The sequence below is a fragment of the Schistocerca gregaria genome, chromosome 4 (genome assembly GCF_023897955.1).
Source record: "Schistocerca gregaria isolate iqSchGreg1 chromosome 4, iqSchGreg1.2, whole genome shotgun sequence".
In the NCBI taxonomy this organism is placed as follows: domain Eukaryota; kingdom Metazoa; phylum Arthropoda; class Insecta; order Orthoptera; family Acrididae; genus Schistocerca; species Schistocerca gregaria.
The window spans coordinates 659,208,173-659,230,939 of NC_064923.1; positions in this window are offsets into that span (position 1 = coordinate 659,208,173).

The following is a 22,767-nucleotide window of genomic DNA, read 5'->3' on the forward strand; positions in this document are numbered from 1 at the left end:
CGATGGAATGCATCTCTATCATCTTCACCTGAAAACGCACTCCATCGAAACGTTACTACGAGAACATGATGCTACTATGCTGAAAACCCATGAAGACTTCATATATGATTTCTTGCTTCCTCGTATCGATGAGCTTGTGGATCGCCTAGAAGGTGGATGATTCTTTTCAAACAATGGATTATGTGATGCTTATTACAATCTCCTCTGGATGAGGAAACAAAACAATTCATGGTGGTGAACATGCACATCAGCTTGTATCAATACCAGCGCCTTCCCTTCAGAAGTACCTCTGCTCCCACACTTGAACAAAGATCGAAAGTTCTGTCCTTTTCAAACTAGTTAGATGACATCACTGTATTTGGACAAACAATGGAACAGCATCTCAAAAATTTGGAGTCACATTTTCAAATTTTAACTGCTGCAGGATTCAAGTGTAATTTACAAAAATGTAAATTTTTCAATATTGATATCTAATATTTAGAACAAGTCATTGACAACCATGGCCATTGTCCCTTGACTAAGAGTTTAGAGGTGATACATAGATTACCTTCTGCTACAAAACTGTGACATCTCCAACCTGTTCTTGGCAAACTGGCACAGAAATTTCAGAGTTTTAGTTTGGGAAGATTCCCACGAATGTCTTCTTTGATTTAAGATGTATGTACTCCCAGCATTAAATATGAATGAGTAAATGTCCTGTATTGTAAGTTTTCCGTTAGATGAATAACCATTAAATAAAATTCCAATTTTGAAAACCAATGATTTATTGGTGTAACATGCTCAAGTTTATGTTTCTGCTTGTGTTTCATAATTCCTGTTTGAGGTATTCCTTGGCCTTTGTCCAGTGTTGTGGATGCAGTGACAGCTGTTCTGATGTCAGCATATATGCAGCAGAGAGACTCCAATGTCATACATCATTCCATAGAATACTTCAAGCAAAGGCCTCCCTTGGAAAAGTTTTATATAAGAAACAGGAATGCCATTTGGCTGCAAGAGAAATTCAGTCATTTGAAATCCCTTAAGTTGAAAGATGTATTTAACTAAATATCCAGTAAATTTTTGGTTATACTGAAGCCTTCTGTTACTCACTGAAGTAAGCTTGATTATCATATACATAAAGAGGGATTTTACTTTATAAAAATAAGAAATCAAACATATGGTTACTGTGTAATATGCAAAAATTCGATGGAATTATTAATAGTACTTACACATAGTGTACATCCATTTTGGTGCTAAAAATATGCAATACCCACGAAAAAATTTCACTATTTTAAGAATTTATACAGACAGATTGAAATAGTAATTAGGACCTGTGTCTTGTATCAAAAAGTCATATCATCAACCACTGCACTACATGTACTATTCTATTCCATTGATTTAGTAGGTGTGGGCTTCTAGGGCCTGGTGTCTAAAGGGAGGGAGTAATGGCATATATTTTATAGCAATTGAGTGCTGCTCTAACCTGATAACACTACACCCACCAAGAGAGGCTATAGCATAATATCTAAATAGCATAATATATCTAATAGCATAATATCTAAATCAATTAACCACAATTTCAAAAAAACTAGTAAAGCCAGTAAGTTGCAACCAGTGAATACAGATGTGGAAATGGATTAATAATTGTTTGAATAAATGGAAATTTAATAGGAAAGAATAATTCAAGAAAATTTTGACAGTAATTTATGAATCTGTGCACTGTCGTGGGTGAACTTAACTGATACCAATATCAACAGACCTTTAATATCATAACATTTCAAGGTCAATGAACATAATTTCCATTAGGTACTGCTGCTTCCACTAGTGTGCGATATCAAATAATGACCACAACCATTGAAGTTGTCGAGCTTGACATTAATTCTATTGTGTTTAGTCTTGAGTGTGACAATGTTGCTTCAGGATCACTCCCTCATATACAGCATGAATTATTCTTGCCTGCAGCAAACCTCTTGATGCAGGATCTAGGTGTTGAGTGAAATGATGAACTCTTAACCATTTGAATTAAATATTCCTTTTTAATAAGTTTTTGTAATACTTTTAATGAGTGGTTAAAATTTACATTTTTACCAATGTTGGTACATTGGATCCAAACATACATCCTTACGCTACCACTTCCCAAAACAAAAGGATGAAGACACATGAATTAATAAGTTGAAGAACGTATTTCTTACTTTGTGTCATTCAGATATTTAACGATGTCTCAAAACATTATCCTTGCCACAAAATAGCTCATTAATTTACCTTGAGTGGTGTCTATAGCTCATTCAGTTTACATATAGCTTATACACAAGAAAAGAACAAAAAAATAATATGAGTCAATACTATTGCCCCCCCCCCCCCCCCCCACTGTGCACTGACGTCATACAGAAGTGAACAGTGTCTGGGCTTATTTCCCTTTTTAGGGCCGTTATTTTCGGCCTTTGGAGTTATCCTTAATAGTTATCAATTTATATGGGTACGTCAGCTTCTTTTAACACATACATGCGTGTTTTCTCTCCTAACAAAGTGCATGGGTTGGGTTGTTTTAGGAGGAGACGAAACAGCGAGGTCATCCATCTCACAGGAAGGAACCATCCTGGCATTTTCCTGGTGCAATTTACGTAAATCACAGAAAACCTAAATCAGGATGGCCAGACGCGAGATTGAACTGTTATCCACCTGAGTGAGCTAACCACTGTGCCACCTCGCTTGGTCAAAGTGCATGCTGTAACCGTATAGTCCCCTTGTTGTCAGCATCTGCACAGTGTTTAGATTGCGAAGTATGTGCGCCCAGCCCGACGTCCTTTATCGTCACAGCTCTTGCTCACATGTTCTGTAAGAGGCCAGAGTGTCTGTGTCGTGCGTTTACAGTGACGTTCACTGCACAAACTCGTGAAGCTCGTGTTCAACGGCGTGATCCTCTATGAAATCTCCGCTGTGGTGACAACTGGTTTCCATTCCAGAGTCCCAAAGAATTTATTTCACCTTGTCACTCTCACTTATTCAATGGGGAGACCAGCTGTACATATGGCATCTATCGATAAGTTAAGTTCCTTGCTGGTTTTACAATGTTGTGGAGCACAGAAAATTCATGCTGCACGAAGTTTGCCATTTTTAGTTTACCATGCGCACACCGACATGCACACACCACGTATTGTTTTAACACACGTACACTTAACACTTTACAGCCAGGTATGGTATGTTTTCCCACTTTGTTTTTCAGCATCTTTCATATAGTTGCATTACATAAGGTTTCTGTAGTGTCCTTTCCACATACTGTACACAAAACGTAATAAAATACAAATACAATTACAAAATACACTTATCCTATTCATTTTCTGACATGCCATAATCATCGCTCATATACATTGTAGTCTGTAACATATTCCCTCCCCTTTTTATACACAGGGTTCTTACTTACCACTTGGTTTTTGTACATTTTGTCAGATTTCATTAACGTTACATCATTGAATTCCAATTATATGAATACACATTTTACTCTCATTTGGCTACACGTGCTTCATATAATATTCATACAATAATAGATTCTGTTTTCATTTATTGCATAAATTGACATATACTTCATTTCAATTTACAGTGACTTCTTGTCAGAGCATATTTATCAATTAAAAAAGAATCAAAGAAGTAAACAATAGTCGCTATAATAGATACAACGTGCCGCTCAGATGACTACATATGGCCTCATCTCTCTAGTATTCTTCAGGAAGGATCTAAACACTAAAGAGTTATGGAAATTCCATGGAAGGGCATTTATGTGCTCAGTTATGTCTCATTAATAGACTTAACGGCGATCCCAAGAACAAAATAGTTTGTTGTTTCTAAGCACAACTGTATCGTATGAAATACTTATTCATTGTTTAAAAGGGCAGCTCAATATTTACTCATTACATTCATTGTATAAAGAATAACCATTTCATATATTGAGGTTTACAGGGTTGTACAAACGGTAAGATATTTTACGTAGAATGAGCGTAAAACAATGTTTACAAAACTAAGAATCGTGCATAAGAATTTCAGTGTAATTCAGGTGTTTCACGCTTTCGTGAGTAGTCGACGCTCACAGTAGTTAGGTTTCGACCCCATGATTATTTGGTAGTACTCAACCTTAGCTCAGCAACATGATATGTGATGTACTGCAACTGTTTTCTTCTTCACAGACTTTCACACTATCACCTACATACATATCATAAACTTATAACTACATTTATCTTTGCGATGTGGTCCTTCTGATTTTTATATGGTACCTAACACTCTATAAGTATCTATCTTTCTTCGTTTCGGGACGCGTCGATGCATCGTTCCCTGTGTAACTGGGTTTTCTCTTTTGATGCTAGTCGATTGTCAGGATGAGCATTACTGCAAAGGGTATTTGATTGTAGCGCATTATGTCAGGGTGAAAAACACTAAATAAATTACTTTTTCTCTCTTATCTACATGTGGACAGGGTGGGTTCTTCCTTGGATAGGGTATGAGGTGGAATGAAACAGCATTTTTACGTAAGATAACTTTTATTGAAAGTTTTGTACAACGGTTTCCTTACTGGATTGTTCTGGCTGGGAGAGCTGCAGCTGTGTCGTTTGCGAAGCCTTCTGCTTGCGTGAGCGGCGGCGTCTGATTACGCCTGACGGTGTGTATCTCGTGTCGCCGCTTCGCCCAGTTGACTGGAGACGCGCCCCGTGTGATGGCCCGTTTAATTATTGAGAACAAAGTCATGAATCGGATGGTGACACCTTGAATGTGGCGTCCCAGTGTTTCTCTTCTCTATGTGGCCGTGTGTGTTGTGCATCGGTCAGCGGAGTGGCGCGGCAGGGGAAGGCCAGTGTCCCAGACTCAAACAACAGGCTCCAGCTTGCCAGTCTTCGGCTGTCAGATCTTCATCCCAGCTCACAGGTGACTGCTGATGTGAGGCCGTCTCCTTCCCATCCTCACAAGTCACCCGGGTACGTAAAAATCAGTCTTCGAACATCTTCTAACTTCTGTCATCTGGAGGCGAGGCTGCTGCTTGCTATTCCATTACAGCGGCGGACTTGGTGCTCGTCTTGCATGCCGCTCTTCAGCACCGAAACTGACTGAAAACTACAGTCAGGCCCACTGTGTCTCGCATATTTATTTACTTCAGTTCACTGGAGGTGAACGACTTCACGGTCATGGACTCTTCTGTCACGTTGAAAAGCTTCTCAAAGAATCTTCTTAATGTCGGTCATTGCCTCTCGGAGTATAGGCAAGGGCCTTTGATCACATGTGACAATTGAGAAACACGCGAGCTGGTCAGGCGATGCCCTGACGCCTGAATCGACAGCTTCCGCTTATGTGGGGAGGGCGATGGCTTTTCCTGAACGTGCTGACTTCACGCGCCAGTCGTGGCCACTGTTGCTCTGCCCGCTGTTTGCCAGTGTGTAAAACTTCTAAACTAAACTAAGTTTTTCATTTATTGTCACTTCAGTGTGTAGTCGTGTTACCACAAAACTTATTTCATGTGTGCGTCTCTACTTACTTTATAAATTCGAAAGATAAAGTGTATTAGGGGCATGGTGCGATCTCTTATTCAGTTTGCCAAATATACTGTACTCGCTTGTTTGCCTGCAACAAAACTTTTTCCTTCTATCAAGAATGATTAGTGTGTAGGCACTTTGTATACTTAAATCTACAAATATTGCATATATTTGAATATAAAGGACATAGTAGCTTAGCTTAAGTAAATATCTCCTAGTTTACCGTCCCATTCCTGTGTATGTAATCCCTTAGTTTATCTTTGTTTGTGTGTATAGTATAGATAGTTGTAGTATAGACTCTACATTCTACAACTAATTCCTCGATAGGCTTTACAAATGCTAGTGCAAGCTGTAGCTCATCAGGTTTGTTTGTTTTGAGTGCTCCAAGACTTTCAATTGTGCCTGTTGGGGCACACACGCTTGTGGTTTGTTGCCAGCTTGCTTCCCAATGCACATCACTGGGTTTCCCTGTTACCAGTTGCATCGTGACGAGATGTGTATTGCATTGCATGCATGCTACCATGCATTGTACAAGTTCATTTATTTGTTTATAACTGGGCTACACGCAAGGTGAAGCTTTGTATTTAGAGTATCGTCATCTCCATACAAATAAACGTAAAATTCTTCCTTGTTACAACCACTCATCTTGTCGTTTACACATCTGACATATAAGGAAAAACAAACAAAAATTTTCCTTAACAAGTAACATAATAAATTCTCAAATGTGACTTGCCAGCAGTCTAAATCTAATATTATTGTACATTCATTTAACTTAGAGGGCGTACACCCTTCTTTCAACATGTAAAAGTTTTCATCTGGTGCGAGTCAAGACCTTGTCTTAACCCGTGTTCATGTGTACCAGTCTGTATGCTTCTGGGTAGAGGATCTGAGTAATTATGTATGGTCCCGTGTATAGTAGTTGCCACTTATAGTTCAGTTTTACAGGTTTTGTGGATTTGGGATATGTTTTAAGAAACACCTTTTGTCCTACATAAAACTGTTTTTCAGTTTTCTGTCACAAATTCCTTTCCTGTTTTAGCCCAGGTTGATTACTGCTTGCCGTATCTTATCCTCTGATGATAATTCATGTATAGGTATCTTAGGCAAAGGCTTCTTCCACTCATCTACTTGTTTGCAATTGAACATCAGCTCATTCGGTGTAAATCCAGTTGATCTATGGGGAAGGTCTTTAACAACTTGTAAGAAGTGAGTGACGTATTCAGTCCACTTGATAAGTTTATGAGGTACATAGGTCCTCACAAACTTGTTGAATTCCTTAAACAACCTTTCAATGGGGGATGCTTCGGGACGAAATTTGGACACTAAAATGTGTTTGATATGGTTAGAATATACAAACTCTTTTCATTTACATCCAACAAAATATGAGGCATTATCTGTTTATATGACTTCTGGTTTCCTACTCTTACAAAATAATTCTCTTTGATTCTTCTTATAATTGAACTGGCTGTAATGTTCTGTACAGTATACAATTTTATGTATTTGGTGAAAATATCATGCAGACCTACCATGTACTTTACGCCACTCTTACCTCTGGGATTAGGGTCCAGCCTCATAAAAAGATATCTTTTCTAGAGATTTGTAGCCACAATGGGATATAGTTCAATCTGTTTAGAGATAATAGAATGTTTTGTTTTCTGACAGGCAATACACTTTAGTACCACCTGTAGCACTCATCGTCTAAGAGTGCTGAAATAACAATATTTACCTATTTTGTAAGTGCACTTTGCAGTGCCATAATGGCCCCAAGGTCTCTGTGTGTGTGAGATAAAATCATCCACATATTCCTCTAGCAAACATTCATACCATTGTTCTTATTCGGGATGGTTCCCATGGAACAGAGCACCTTCATGAATAGTGGAAAACCTTTTTTAACTTTGCATCACAATATTGCATATGTTTTGCTCTTATTTTACTCTGGCATTTGTCTTCCTGCTGTAATTGATCCATGTGTCTACACCTGTGGACATATGGTTGGAGTGTTTTGTACTCCACCAAAGTAGCTCTCATGCCATTTTCCTGGTCTAAAAGATCATTGAAACTCTCTAAGCCATGTGGTAATTGAGCAATAGCATCAACTATTCTGTTTTCATTTCCTTTTATGTACTCTATTTCAAAATCGAATTCTTGAAGATACATACGCCATCTGGCTATCTGTCAGTGTAGTAATTTACAAGTTAACAGAAACGATAGGGACTGATGGTCACAGTATGCTTTGTGTGTTTACCCCAAAGGAAATATTCAAACTTTTTAAAGGACTAAATTACAGCCAAACTCTCCAACTCTTTAACTGAATATGAGCGTTCAGCTTTGGATAAGGTGCGGTTGGTGAAGCTAATTACTTTAGAGATGAGATTTCCTGCTTCTTCTACCATTTGAAAAAGGAATGCAGCCAGACCTTCAGAAGATGTTTCTGTGCATACACAAAAATCCCTCTTCGTATCTGGTCGACATGAAATTTAATAAGGCTTGCTTTACATTCTCGTAATCAGTTTGACATTGCTTGTATAATAAACGAGGTCTGCTTTTCCAGAGAAGTTTGAATAAAGCATCACCATTCATAAGCTGGTGAGCAATGAATTTCCTGCTGGCTGAAGTGGCCGAGCGGTTCTAGGCGCTACAGTCTGGAACCGCGCGACCGCTCCAGTCGCAGGTTCGAAACCTGCCTCAGGCATGGAAGTGTGTGATGTCCTTTGGTTAGTTAGGTTTAAGTAGTTGTAAGTTCAAGGGGACTGATGACCTCAGAAGTTAAGTCCCATAGTGCTCAGAGCCATTTGAGCCCATTTGAAGTTTACCTCTTCTGCTGCCGATTGTTCTTTGTAGTATGTGTTGACAAACATGACTATGGGATTTACCAATTGAATCACAAAGTCGTGAGTAACTTGAGTCTTACGTCTATCAGTACTTCCCCTGATTAGGTCTATTGCAAATAATTTGTTATTTTCCATGAAATGACATTGGCCCTTGCCTATATTAATTTGTACTTGGTATGTCCTAAATGTATCCATACCAATTAACCAGTCAACTAATAATTTCTCTACTATCAAAAAATTACACCATATAGAAAACTGGCCTAATCGGATGGGAATTAAAGGTTATATTTTGGCTTCTTTAGATTTCTGACCAGTCGCAGTTTGTACCTTGCAATTTTGCACTGGCAGTATGGGTATGTGTCCACGTTTCTTCAGTTCTTAGAAGAATCCCTGTGATATCAAATTAGTCGTAGCAACTGTGTCAAGCACAATGGGTACATCAAGATCAAATATTTTGGCTTTAGTAGGAGCTTGTACCTCGCCTTCCCTGTGTATCCTCACTATTTTGATACAGATTATCTTTCACATTACTAATATGATGGTATCTGATAAAGCAAGTGTCGATCAAGCTCGTGCCGCCACTCTGCTCCAAGGTCACAGAATGGGGCCCTATTGTGACCGGTTCAAGTTGTCCAGTATCGCGGTAGCATCAGTCTTTGGGCGTAACTTCTACTACATGGCTTGTTGGCGTTTGATTACGCCAGTTAGTAACCTGTGAGGCTCTCGACTGAAATTCTCTTTGCCTTTGCGTGTTATTCGGCATATATGCGTTATGAAACTTCCTGGCAGATTAAAATTGTGTGCCCGACCGAGACTCGAGCTCGGGACCTTTGCCTTTCGCAGGCAAGTGCTCTACCATCTGAGCTACCGAAGCACGACTCACGCCCGGTACTCACAGCTTTACTTCTGCCAGTACCTCGTCTCATACCTTCCAAACTTTACAGAAGCTCTCCTGCGAACCTTGCTGAACTAGCACTCCTGAAAGAAAGGATATTGCGGAGACATGGCTTAGCCACAGCCTGGGGGATGTTTCCAGAATGAGATTTTCACTCTGCAGCGGAGTGTGCGCTGATATGAAATTTCCTGGCAGATTAAAACTGTGTGCCCAACCGAGACTCGAACTCGGAAGTACAGCTGTGAGTACCGGGATTGAGTCGTGCTTCAGTATCTCAGATGGTAGACCACTTGCCCGCGAAAGGCTAAGGTCCCGAGTTCGAGTCTCAGTCAGGCACACAGTTTTATTCTGCCAGGAAGTTTCATATCAGCGCACACTCCGCTGCAGAGTGAAAATATCATTCTGGAAACATCCTCCAGGCTGTGGCTAAGCCATCCTTTCTTTCAGGAGTGCTACTTCTGCAAGGTTCGCAGGAGAGCATCTGTAAGGTTCGGAAGGTATGAGACGAGGTACTGGCAGAAGTAAAGATGTGAGTACCGGGCGTGAGTCGTGCTTCGGTAGCTCAGATGGTAGAGCACTTGCCGGCACGGTAGCTCAGCGTGTTCGGTCGGAGGGTTAGCTGCCCTCTGTAATAAAAAAAACTGAGTCCATCGATCAACAACGAACTTCAACGGATGTCTTACGACGTCCGCCCCGAGCAGATGAAATGAACAAAAGCGAATTAGCCAGCACGGTAGCTCAGCGTGCTCGGTCAGAGGGTTGGGAGCCCTCTGTAATAAAAAAAACTGAGTTAATGGATCAACGCCGAACTGTAGCGGGCGTCAGGGGACGTCCGCCACGAACAATTGAAACGACCTATAACGAAAAAAAAAAAGATGGTAGAGCACTTGCCCGCGAAAGACAAGGTCCCGAGTTCGAGTCTCGGTCGGGCATACAGTTTTAATCTGCCAGGCAGTTTCATATCAGCGCACACTCCACTGCAGAGTGAAAAATCTCATTCTGGATATATGCGTTACTTCGCTCGCCGAATTCCGCTGTCTGCGGATAATTTGGCTTTCTGGTATAGTTTAGTGCTGGCCAAGCGAACAGCTGATTATTGCAGGTAGCTTGTGTCTGTAGGTATCGTACAGACTGACCATACTCTGCTTGCCCATTGTAGTTGTTTTTCTTAAATTTTTGCCCATTTTTTTATATCCGCCCTTGAATTTACGGCTTTTGCCATTGCTGTTGTTATTACCGTTACCTTACCATACGTCTGTGTGGGGTAAAGTTGCCATCCGTGTTGTACTACAAATCCGTTGTTCACATGTTGGTCCATAAATCTCTGTGGAACTATCTGCGTACTAACAGACTTGGATTTTATTGGTCTCTCTTCGTATATCAAATGTATTGAGTCGAGTACAGATAGAAAGTATTCAGTGTCGTGTTATGGAATGGTAATGCGATTTTTTGTGATGTGTGCAGGTAGACGGCTCTTTTAAATTTTCAGCACGTATATTTAAGATAACGGGTTCGTCCAGTATCTGGTTTTATTCAAACAGTTTTCAAAATAGCTCCTTAAGCTTCCATGTTTGCTATTGGATGGAGCTAGATTGAATACCTCACTTCTGAGCGTATCTTCTACGGCGTCAGAACAATATGTATCCAGAAAAACTCTCTCAAACTCTTCATAGTAATAGCATTGTTCCATCATGCCCATATCCCATAGTAGACCGTCACACTGTGTGTATCCAACAACCAATCTAATTTTCTGGGCTTCAGTTCAGGTACGAAGTAAAACATTTCGAAATGCTCTGATAAAGGCCACGGGGTTTGTTCTTTTCCCTTTTACAGGTAAATACCGGAAACTGTCGATGCTTAAGTAATCCATCACCTGCAAGTAATGTTGACAACACGCCGCACGTTAGTGACAGGGGTGTTTCTGTTTGCTTGTGGCATAGCAAATGGCAACTGCGCATTCTGGACAGATACAGCTGCCGGCGAGTGTTGTTGCATTCTCCAGCCGTCGTTGTCTTCCTTCGATGGGCTAGCCACATATTGTGGGAAACCAGTGAAAGTATCTAACTTCTCAAAAAGCATGGGTTTGTTTTCTGTCAAATGTTGTTTTGGAATGTCAGTAGTTTTAGCAATACTGTCTTGTAACCTTCCCTCTGCTTCCTTTAAACCTGAATCTGTTTTAGCTAAAAATTTACTTTCTTTCTCTTTTAGAGCTTCTTCTACTGTATCTACACAAATTTTGCATTCTGACACTATCTTTTCGACAAGGTGCTGCACTTATCCAGCTTCCTGGCTTCAGCTTTTCCCATTATTTCCTTTACATCTGCACATATCTTATGTTTCTGTTTTTTGGCAAATTTTAACTCTATACTTAACTGGTACACTCTTAATCTTAGCTTTTGTACTTCTGTAGGTAAGTTCTTCTTCACGTCTTGTACCCTGATAACTGTGTCCGTCACATTGCTTACCGATGCATTCACCTGGGATTGCGTCTCTTGAATTTGGGAATATGCTTCACTAAGGTTTTGTAGCTCACCTACAGGTCGTTCCTGTTTATCATCTACGGATAATAATCTTTCCGTTCCCGTTGCGGGATTTGTCGGTAATTATTTCTTGTTTTAATTGTTTACCTAGTTCTGTCAACTTCCCAGATAGTTCGTCAGATAATTCAGTGCGTACAGTTTTGCCTACTTCACTGAACTATAGAAATGGAAATGACCGTTTGGCGTCATTGGCGGGGAGAACCCTTATGGGGCAGGTTTGGCCGCCTTGGTGCAGGTCTTATTACATTCGACGCCACAGTGGACGACCTAGCGCCAGATGGGGATGAAACGATGATGAGGACAACACAACACTGAGTGGAGAAAATACCGGACCCAGCCAAGAATCGAACCCCTGCCTCTTAGGACGGCAGTCTGTCATGCTTACCATTCAGCTATTGGGGCGGACTTCACTGAACTATTGACTAATACTACTCTTGAAATCGTTAATTGCCTGATTTTGCTGTGTAAACTGTTGTCCTCTGTTTTCCTGATGTTTTGTGAACTGCTGTGTCATACTCTTAATTGTTATGTTATTTGTTGCACTATTTTTGCAAATTGTGTGTCTCACTAGTATTTACATTGTTTTTACAAACTATTTCCTGTTCTTACGTTCGCGATGTCGTGAGCAAGTAATCAAAGGATTTTTCGCTGTCATGTGCTTCAGTTTCACTATTTAAAAAAATGTTGCCCAGTGAGAACTGAGGAATTGTCTCATCGAGCGTCGTAAAAGTGACATCATGATTAGTTATATTACCAGTGTAATCATTTATTGATAGTGGGACGCCAACGCCGTTCTTTTGGTTGCCACCGGGCAGTTCATGAATTGGTGTGTAGCCTTCAAATGTTGCCAAGCTCGGATTTCTGACATCTTGGCGTATTGCATTTTGTAATGAATTTTCAGCAATGGCCATTTCCTTTGATTCCATTGTAAATATTTTTTAACAAAATTATGAATAAAATTATACAAAAATGAAACTTTGTCTGTATTGGTACTTTTCAATTAAAGTAGGTTTAGCTGCATGTTCACCAATGAACCTGGTAACTATCTGACAGTCCTATAGTATTTGAATGACTTAATTTACATTTAATTTCCATTTTAATGATGACTTTGTACAAATTTCCGTCTTTTTTGTAGAAATGAACTGTCCATAAAGGATATTTATTGGAAGGAAAAGAGATAATCTGCTGCCAGAGAGATGGCGCCAAGCGTGGCTGTATAAGCATACAGCGTAGCAGCTTCCTACATTTACTGCTGAAATCAGCATTACTGGCTCGTCTTGTTAGTATGCAGTATTTTATTTTAACTTGCTCCTTGGATGAGTTTGATTCCCAATCTCACAGACATGTAAAAAATACAATGAAAGATTCATTAGTTCCTTGTAACAATAACATGAATCATTTATCTCAAACATTATTATCTCAACAATTGAAAGGTCTGTTCATATTTCGCTTGGTGCCGTCTTTTAAATGGTCGCCATTGAATATGGATGAGGAAATGAAGATGGCTTTATAATTGCTTCAAAAGTTGAAAGACTGATTAGAAAGAATAGTTCAAGAAAATTTTGAAGGTAATTTATGAATCTGTGCACAATCTTGGCGAACTTTAACCAATCAACAGACCTTTAATATCATTGCTTTTCAAGGTCAATAAACATAATTTGTATTATGTACTGCTGCTACTAGTAGTGTGCGATACCAGAAAATCACCACAACAATCGAAATTGTTGATATTCACATTAATTCCGTTGTGTTTAGTCTTGAGTGTGACAATGTCAATGCAGGAACGTTCCCCCATATACCGCATGAATTATTATTGCTTGCACAGAACCTATTGGTGCAGGATCTCAGCGGTGAGTGAAATGATGAACAGATAGGATTTGAACTTATAACGATGTGAATAAATGTTCCTTTTCTGATAACTTTTTATAATACTTTTAATGAACGGTTAAAGTACACATTTTTATCAATGCTGGTACGACGGATCCAGGCATACATCCATACGCTGCCACTTCCCGAAATAAAGGGTGAAGATACATGCATTAATAAATTGAAGGGCGTATTTCTTACTTTGTTTCATACAGATATTTAACGATGTATCAAAACATTATCCTTGCCACAAAACAACTCGTTAATTTACCTTTAATGGTATCTATAACTCATTCAGTTTACATATAGCTTACATATAAGAAAAGAAAAAAACGAAAAAATAATGATTCAATACACCAGATACTGGACCACAATTCCCAGCTGGGAAACTCAAGGAATTCCTAGCGTGGAAAAATGTTACATATATATTAATATGAAAATCATCCACCAGGAAAACCAGCTGACAGAGTCATGAAAGAGTTAGGCAAACTATGTAGAACGTGTTGTAATAAGAAACGTTCTAAATAGCCCAACCTAATCAGAGGTTTTGGAAAGATTGTTAACGAATTGCCACATTCAATTGTGAAACAGTTACTTGTAGAAGTAATAGATAGTAAATTGGAAGGTGCACCACTCTTGAAATGGACAGAGTGGCCAAGAGGAAATACACATTGGCTGGTTACAGAAATTACTATTTGAGAGTCATTAATTAAAATAGGTGAAAACAGAAGGAGGAGGTGTGAAGCATATACTCCAATACAATATAAGGTAGGGAGATCTATTGTTAATTAAAAGTCACAGACAGTCTGAAAAGTGATAAAATGTCAAAGAAATTCTATTCTTCATATGAAGAACTCTTTATTATTAAAAGTATGGATCACCCTCAAGCAGCTCTATAATCCAATCTGATATCAGAGAACGAAAAAGGAATGTTCACCACTCAGAATATATGACTGTTCATAACTGATTAAAGAATAAAATAAGGGAGAAGTAGGGTAAATGTAGAATGAGAGGCAAAGAGATGGCTCGCCCAAAATAATTTAAAAGTCCAAGAACAGACCACTGATCATCCTCAAGTTCAGAAATACCAGTGTTCACAACTCTAGCGGTCTGTGGAGTTTCAGTTTGGTGTTTACATCGTCAATTAGAAACAATGTAATAGTTACGATACAATATATGTAGGGATTCATTGGACTTCAACTCGTTGCACCATTTCTTTCGAAAATCATTATTCGAGCACTTAGAAACGGTTGAATTATAAGAACTCCAAGTCGGTAGAATTACTACAACGACGAACGTTTCACATCTGTTTAAATGGCTGAGTGGATAGGCTGACGGTTTACAAACCTAAACGACGAGCGTTATAATCTAAAGGGAGTCAATTGTCAATTTTTTATATTATAACTCTGCAGGTAAAATTTTAATCTTTAACTCTCTACAAATTGTGAAGTTGTAGGCTTTTCTAGATTCCACATTCTTTCAAAAGATTCCACTTTATAATGGTCTAATCTCTAAACAAACAAACTGTCATCATAAAAATATTGATAATAGATTTATTTGTTTGCAATTACTTTCACCGCAAGCAGGTGTCCCTATAGTTTTCAGCTAAGAGAAGCTTGTCAGGTGATTGCAGTGATCTCTGTACAACCTGGATGTAGAAGTCTGGTCTCTGAGTATAGAACTGCAGCGTTTCTGCAAATACAATTGCTTTGCATCGTCCACCATATTCTAGTTTGGCAAACAAATTTCCATCGTTTGCATGTGACAAAGAATTGCAGAGTGATTTCTTGTTTTGAACTTTATGTCAACATATGATGTAATAGGCTGATGAGGGAGCGGAACTGAAAAGTATTTTCTTTGTGTGTTCTAGTGACATTTCCTAGCAGCTATGTTGTAGTTTGGCAAGAAACGAAATATGTGCATATATGGCTGAAGTTCAACATCCAGGTAGTATAGAGATTACTAGGTGATTGGCATATGTCACAGGTCTGCTTCAAAATGGCTGATGTGAATGTTTGCCAGCGAATAATTACTGTCTTTGAAAATTGTGTTAGTGCTTCTGAAGCATGATATGATTATGCTGTTCATGGTTCCACAGCAAGGAGATGTATTATAAGATTCAGAGATAATGGTGAGGTAGAATGACGTCAAATACATGGAAGACCATGAGTCTCTACACGGAGACAAGATGAAGAAATGGCCAGGAGGGCCCAGAGTGATCCTTTTTCACTCATCTGGGAACTAATGAAAGCTTCACATTTCTCAGTCTTGTACAGAACTGCTCTCAGAAGATTAATGGACCATGGCATAAGATCTTGTCATGCTCTTGTCAAAGAACCATTAACTGACGAACAAGCTATGGCTAGACTAGCAATTGTGTGCTCCATGGAAGATGTCGATTTGAGGAAGGTCGTTTTCTCTTATGAGTGCACAAAAAATGGTTAAAATGGCTCTGAGCACCATGGCACTTAACTGCTGATGTCATCAGTCCCCTAGAACTTAGAACTACTTAAACCTAACTAACCTTAGGACATCACACACATCCATGCCCAAGGCAGGATTCGCACCTGCGACCGTAGCGGCCGAGCGGTTCCACACTGTAGTGCCTAGAACCGCTCCACCACTCTGGCTGGCCAGTGTACAATTGAGTCCATGAGCAGAGGTCCTGCTCTTGTACACCACGCTGGTATTGAATGTATAAGTGTGATACTTTGGGGCCAGATGTCTTAAATGGGTGTAGGAATTTTATAAAGTATTCAAGGCAATTTCAATTCAACATGTTACAAACATTTCCCTGAAAATATAATCATCCCTGTAGCTCGACTTCGGTAGCCCAGAGGACTTCTCACTTACTAACATGATATATCGATCAGGCACATTAACATTAGGATTCAGAGCTGGTTTCAAAGGAGGGAGGATATTATTCAGTGCCTTCTGTGACCTCCAAAGTCACCTGATCTCAGCCCTGTAGATCACATATGGGCTCAACAGGATTCTGTGGGACAGTTGGCCAGACGCTCCTCAAAGGAATTGTGAATGTGCTATGAGATTTGGTTCATTCTCCATGGCAGAGAATTTCCATAGATGAGAATTTTTTCCCTTGACTTGTAAATACTATGCCTCAAATGATTCAAACAGGTCTTGATGCCAATGGCATGTGGACAAAATACTGAAGGTATATGTAGCCCACTCTTCACTTCATTTAATTTCAGGTTTCTGTAAAAGACAAAGAATATTAATTTCAAAATAAAAATCTACTTGCTAATATATTGTTAGTATTTTTATGAGAGGTCAAATGAATATCACACTCCAAGGAAGATTATTTGATTTTTATGGGAAGTCTGGTCAATATAACCCTCCAAGAAAAATATTTTTATTTTTATGAGATGCCAGATGAATATCACCCTCCAAGGGAAATTATTATTTTCATTTTTATGAGAGGTCAGATGAAATCACCCTCCAATGATGGTTATTTTTATTGTTGTTGTTGTTGTTGTCTTCAGTCCTGAGACTGGTTTGATGCAGCTCTCCATGCTACTCTATCCTGTGCAAGCTGCTTCATCTCCCAGTACCTACTGCAACCCACATCCTTCTGAATCTGCTTAGTGTATTTTTATTGTTATGGAAGGCTATATAAATACACTCCTGGAAATTGAAATAAGAACACCGTGAATTCATTGTCCCAGGAAGGGGAAACTTTATTGACACATTCCTGGGGTCAGATACATCACATGATCACACTGACAGAACCACAGCCACATAGACACAGGCAACAGAGCATGCACAATGTCGGCACTAGTACAGTGTATATACACCTTTCGCAGCAATGCAGGCTGCTATTCTCCCATGGAGACGATCGTAGAGATGCTGCATGTAGTCCTGTGGAACGGCTTGCCATGCCATTTCCACCTGGCGCCTCAGTTGGACCAGCGTTCGTGCTGGACGTGCAGACCGCGTGAGACGACGCTTCATCCAGTCCCAAACATGTCCAATGGGGGACAGATCCGGAGATCTTGCTGGCCAGGGTAGTTGACTTACACCTTCTAGAGCACGTTGGGTGGCACGGGATACATGCGGACGTGCATTGTCCTGTTGCAACAGCAAGTTCCCTTGCCGGTCTAGGAATGGTAGAACGATGGGTTCGATGACGGTTTGGATGTACCGTGCACTATTCAGTGTCCCCTCGACGATCACCAGAGGTGTACGGCCAGTGTAGGAGATCGCTCCCCACACCATGATGCCGGGTGTTGGCCCTGTGTGCCTCGGTCGTATGCAGTCCTGATTGTGGCGCTCACCTGCACGGCGCCAAACACGCATACGACCATCATTGGCACCAAGGCACAAGCGACTCTCATCACTGAAGACGACACGTCTCTCTTCGTCCCTCCATTCACGCCTGTCGCGACACCACTGGAGGCGGGCTGCACGATGTTGGGGCGTGAGCGGAAGACGGCCTAAGGGTGTGCAGGACCGTAGCCCAGCTTCATGGAGACGGTTGCGAATGGTCCTCGCCGATACCCCAGGAGCAACAGTGTCCCTAATTTTCTGGGAAGTGGCGGTGCGGTCCCCTACGGCACTGCGTAGGATCCTACGATCTTGGCGTGCATCCGTGCGTCGCTGCGGTCCGGTCCCAGGTCGACGGGCACGTGCACCTTCCGCCGACCACTGGCGACAACATCGATGTACTGTGGAGACCTCACGCCCCACGTGTTGAGCAATTCGGCGGTACGTCTACCCGGCCTCCCGCATGCCCACTATACGCCGTCGCTCAAAGTCCGTCAACTGCACATACGGTTCACGTCCACGCTGTCGCGGCATGCTACCAGTGTTAAAGACTGCGATGGAGCTCCGTATGCCACGGCAAACTGGCTGACACTGACGGCGGCGGTGCGCAAATGCTGCGCAGCTATCGCCATGCGACGGCCAACACCGCGGTTCCTGGTGTGTCCGCTGTGCCGTGCGTGTGATCATTGCTTGTACAGCCCTCTCGCAGTGTCCGGAGTAAGTATGGTGGGTCTGACACACTGGTGTCAATGTGTTCTTTTTTCCATTTCCAGGAGTGTATTACCTTCCAAGATAGATTAGCTTTGGATATCAAATTTACAAACCATAATTAGTTGTTTATTGGAGAGAATATTGAAAAAAGTAAAAAGAGAAAATATAGTTTAATAATAAAAAGTAAATAAAGCACAAAAAATTTGCAAGGCAATTAAAAGAAAAGGCTGCACTGAGATTCGATTTGACACATACTAAAGTTGCCAGCACAGTAAACGGACACACTATCAAGAAGCTACCAATCTCATCTTTTCAGCACAATGATCGAATAGGCCTACCATAATTGATGCACGAATATTAAACTGGAAACAACAGATGTTGGAAAGCACATACACTTGCTTGTATAAACTGTGTGTAAGGACTTAGCTCAACAAACTATCTGGGCAGAATACATAGAGCCATTTGAAAGTGTTGTAAACTACATGCCACATTTATTGACAGGTTTTACTCCAGCAGAACTCACATTAAAAACAAAAGAGAAAAATAGTTGGGTCAACCCACTTCCAAAACTAAATACCGAACCGGAAGACTGGGAGGACAAAGTTAGACAAGCATTGGTCACACTATACAGAAACAGCAAGAATCACACAACTGGAGACTACAAAATACTCAACAATTTAACGTGGGAGGGTGTTAGTAAGGAATTATCCGAAGTCGTCATTATTAAAGAGGAAAATAGAGAAGTGGTTTCGTTTATATTGAGGACCATTTGTGTTGTTAGGTACACCACATAAAAATACACTCCTGGAAATGGAAAAAAGAACACATTGACACTGGCGTGTCAGACCCACCATACTTGCTCCGGACACTGCGAGAGGGCTGTACAAGCAATGATCACACGCACGGCACAGCGGACACACCAGGAACCGCGGTGTTAGCCGTCGAATGGCGATAGCTGCGCAGCATTTGCGCACCGCCGCCGTCAGTGTCAGCCAGTTTGCCGTGGCATACGGAGCTCCATCGCAGTCTTTAACACTGGTAGCATGCCGCGACAGCGTGGACGTGAACTGTATGTACAATTGACGGACTTTGAGCGAGGGCGTATAGTGGGCATGCGGGAGGCCGGGTGGACGTACCGCCGAATTGCTCAACACGTGGGGCGTGAGGTCTCCACAGTACATCGATGTTGTCGCCAGTGGTCGGCGGAAGGTGCACGTGCCCGTTGCCCGTCGACGTGGGACCGGACTACAGCGACGCACAGATGCACGCCAAGACCGTAGGATCTTACGCAGTGCCGTAGGGGACCGCACCGCCACTTCCCAGCAAATTAGGGACACTGTTGCTCCTGGGGTAACGGCGAGGACCATTCGCAACCGTCTCCATGAAGCTGGGCTATGGTCCCGCACACAGTTAGGCCGTCTTCCGCTCACGCCCCAACATCGTGCAGCCCGCCTCCAGTGGTGTCGCGACAGGCGTGAATGGAGGGACGTAAGGAGACGTGTCGTCTTCAGCGATGAGAGTCGCTTCTGCCTTGGTGCCAATGATGGTCGTATGCGTGTTTGGCGCCGTGCAGGTGAGCGCCACAATCAGGACTGCATACGACCGAGGCACACAGGGCCAAAACCCGGCATCATGGTGTGGGGAGCGATCTCCTACACTGGTCATACACCTCTGTCGATCGTCGAGGGGACACTGAATAGTGCACGGTACATCCAAACCGTCATCGAACCCATCGTTCTACCATTCCTAGACCGGCAAGGGAACTTGCTGTTCCAACAGGACAATGCACGTCCGCATGTATCCCGTGCCACCCAACGTGCTCTAGAAGGTGTAAGTCAACTACCCTGGCCAGCAAGATCTCCGGATCTGTCCCCCATTGAGCATATTTGGGACTGGATGAAGCGTCGTCTCACGCGGTCTGCACGTCCAGCACGAACGCTGGTCCAACTGAGGCGCCAGGTGGAAATGGCATGGCAAGCCGTTCCACAGGACTACATCCAGCATCTCTACGATCGTCTCCATGGGAGAATAGCAGCCTGCATTGCTGCGAAAGGTGGATATACACTGTACTAGTGCCGACATTGTGCATGCTCTGTTGCCTGTGTCTATGTGCCTGTGGTTCTGTCAGTGTTATCATGTGATGTATCTGACCCCAGGAATGTGTCAATAAAGTTTCCCCTTCCTGGGAGAATGAATTCACGGTGTTCTTGACTTGAAAATATATGTATCTTAAGTACAATGGAAGACCTTTTACGTGTGTCGTAATGAGGGGAAGTCAAACATCAAAAACTCAAGTACTGTGCGAGTAGGCTAAGTGACAATTATTAATTAATGGACTAGTGTATAAGTATTTCATGGACACACTATGATGTCCTGTTTGGGAGAATAGGAACATACAACATTGGAAGCATCAGTACTGCTTGGTTTAAGAGACTCTCAGAATACCAATTAGTTGTAAGAAAATTTCAGCTCCAGTTCAATGGAGAAAAGGACGCCAACCTGCAGCAAGCAGGAGAAGAAGAATTGCTTCAAGATGATTCCACCCTATGACACTTAATCAAACATAATACAAACTTGTTGAGATTTAGTAAACTTTCAGGAACTTATACGTGTGAAACTACGAACGGTGAACAGAACTGCATATTTCACACAACAGTAGGATATAATGACTCTAGAAAATAAACGTTTCATTTTGTTGATTGTTAACTATTTTGAACTCAATAGGGTGAGCAGGTTATGTTTTTTTTTCTTTCAGTCTGTGTACAGGATACACTTACAACATGTAAAGTTTACATGAGTTACATATAGGTTTAACATATTTTCCACCGTAAGTTAGTGCTCGGACTTGCATGAGCTATAAACCAGGTCGAACAAGATGTTGTCCATGACTGAACAGATCATTACACAGGCAAACATATTCAGACTTGTGTTTATCACTGCACAGTTCTTTGTAAGTCCAGGAGCACCTTTTCGAGAAAATATATGACTTAGGGTTTGCTTTTATATTGTAAATGACTACAATTATGTACTTCATTTGATATGTACAATCATTCAGTTATTTATCATTATGTAACTAGACTGTGTAAAGACATTCTTATGGGTAGCACAAGGCCTTTACCTTGTCAGACTTGATAACTGTCATCAAGTGACTACGTGGTGGAGTGAAGATGTCACAGATGACCTATGAACAAAGACTTCCTGTGTACATTATCCTCTGCATGTACGAACTTTATTTCACTGGCGAAATAGTGGGATTTAACACAAAAGTGGACGCTCAATGAGTGCGTTGTGTTACCATGATTTCGTTTTCAAATTTTGTGCTACAAGTGTTTAGTAATACCAGGTATTCAGAGTGTTATTGGGACCACATGCGTGGACGTAACATTCTAGGCAAACTAAAACTCAAGAGCAAGTGTTTTTATCGATCAGTCAGTAACAGTGGTGAGTTGTAACAGTGTTGGGAACTGCTACTGACTATATCATTAAACCCGTTGCAGAAATGTTATCAATGTTGGAATGTAATTACATGAATCTTTAATTGCAGATAGTCAGTTACTTCGGAAGGACGAATGGACTTGCACCATGATAAAGAAACTCACAAACAGTCGAACACCTCACAAAAAAACCACATTCTTCTTGTTGAGTAAAAGAGTGTATGAAATATGATGTAATTTAGATGTTAATTAAGGAACTGATACTGCTGATTGAATTGCATGTGACTGTATGCTGGGATGCTGAGCACACGTGTTGGTGAGGGCAGCATACTGCAGCGACATCATCCGTCATCCCTTGCCGCACCCTGCCACGTCATCGCAGTCCATCGCAGACTTACCTGATGGCGCGAAACATCGGTGTTGCAGTACACCAAGTCGCCAGCCATCGTCACCAGCAGCACTATCACGAAATTGCACCATTATTAAAAGTCATACGAAGTGAATATTCAAATGTTGAAAATTGAAAAAGAGGGTATGGAAGATGTGCTCGCTCCGCCGTGGTTTTTTCCGGGGTTTTTCCCATTGGCCTTTGCCCGAATGGGGGAGCGTAACTAAAAATCCCTGAGACTTAAAAGTAAACAAAGCACATGCTTCCAAGTGAAAGAACACAGTGAATTTAAACAGAACAGACCAGGAAAGTAAGCCTGCTTGGAT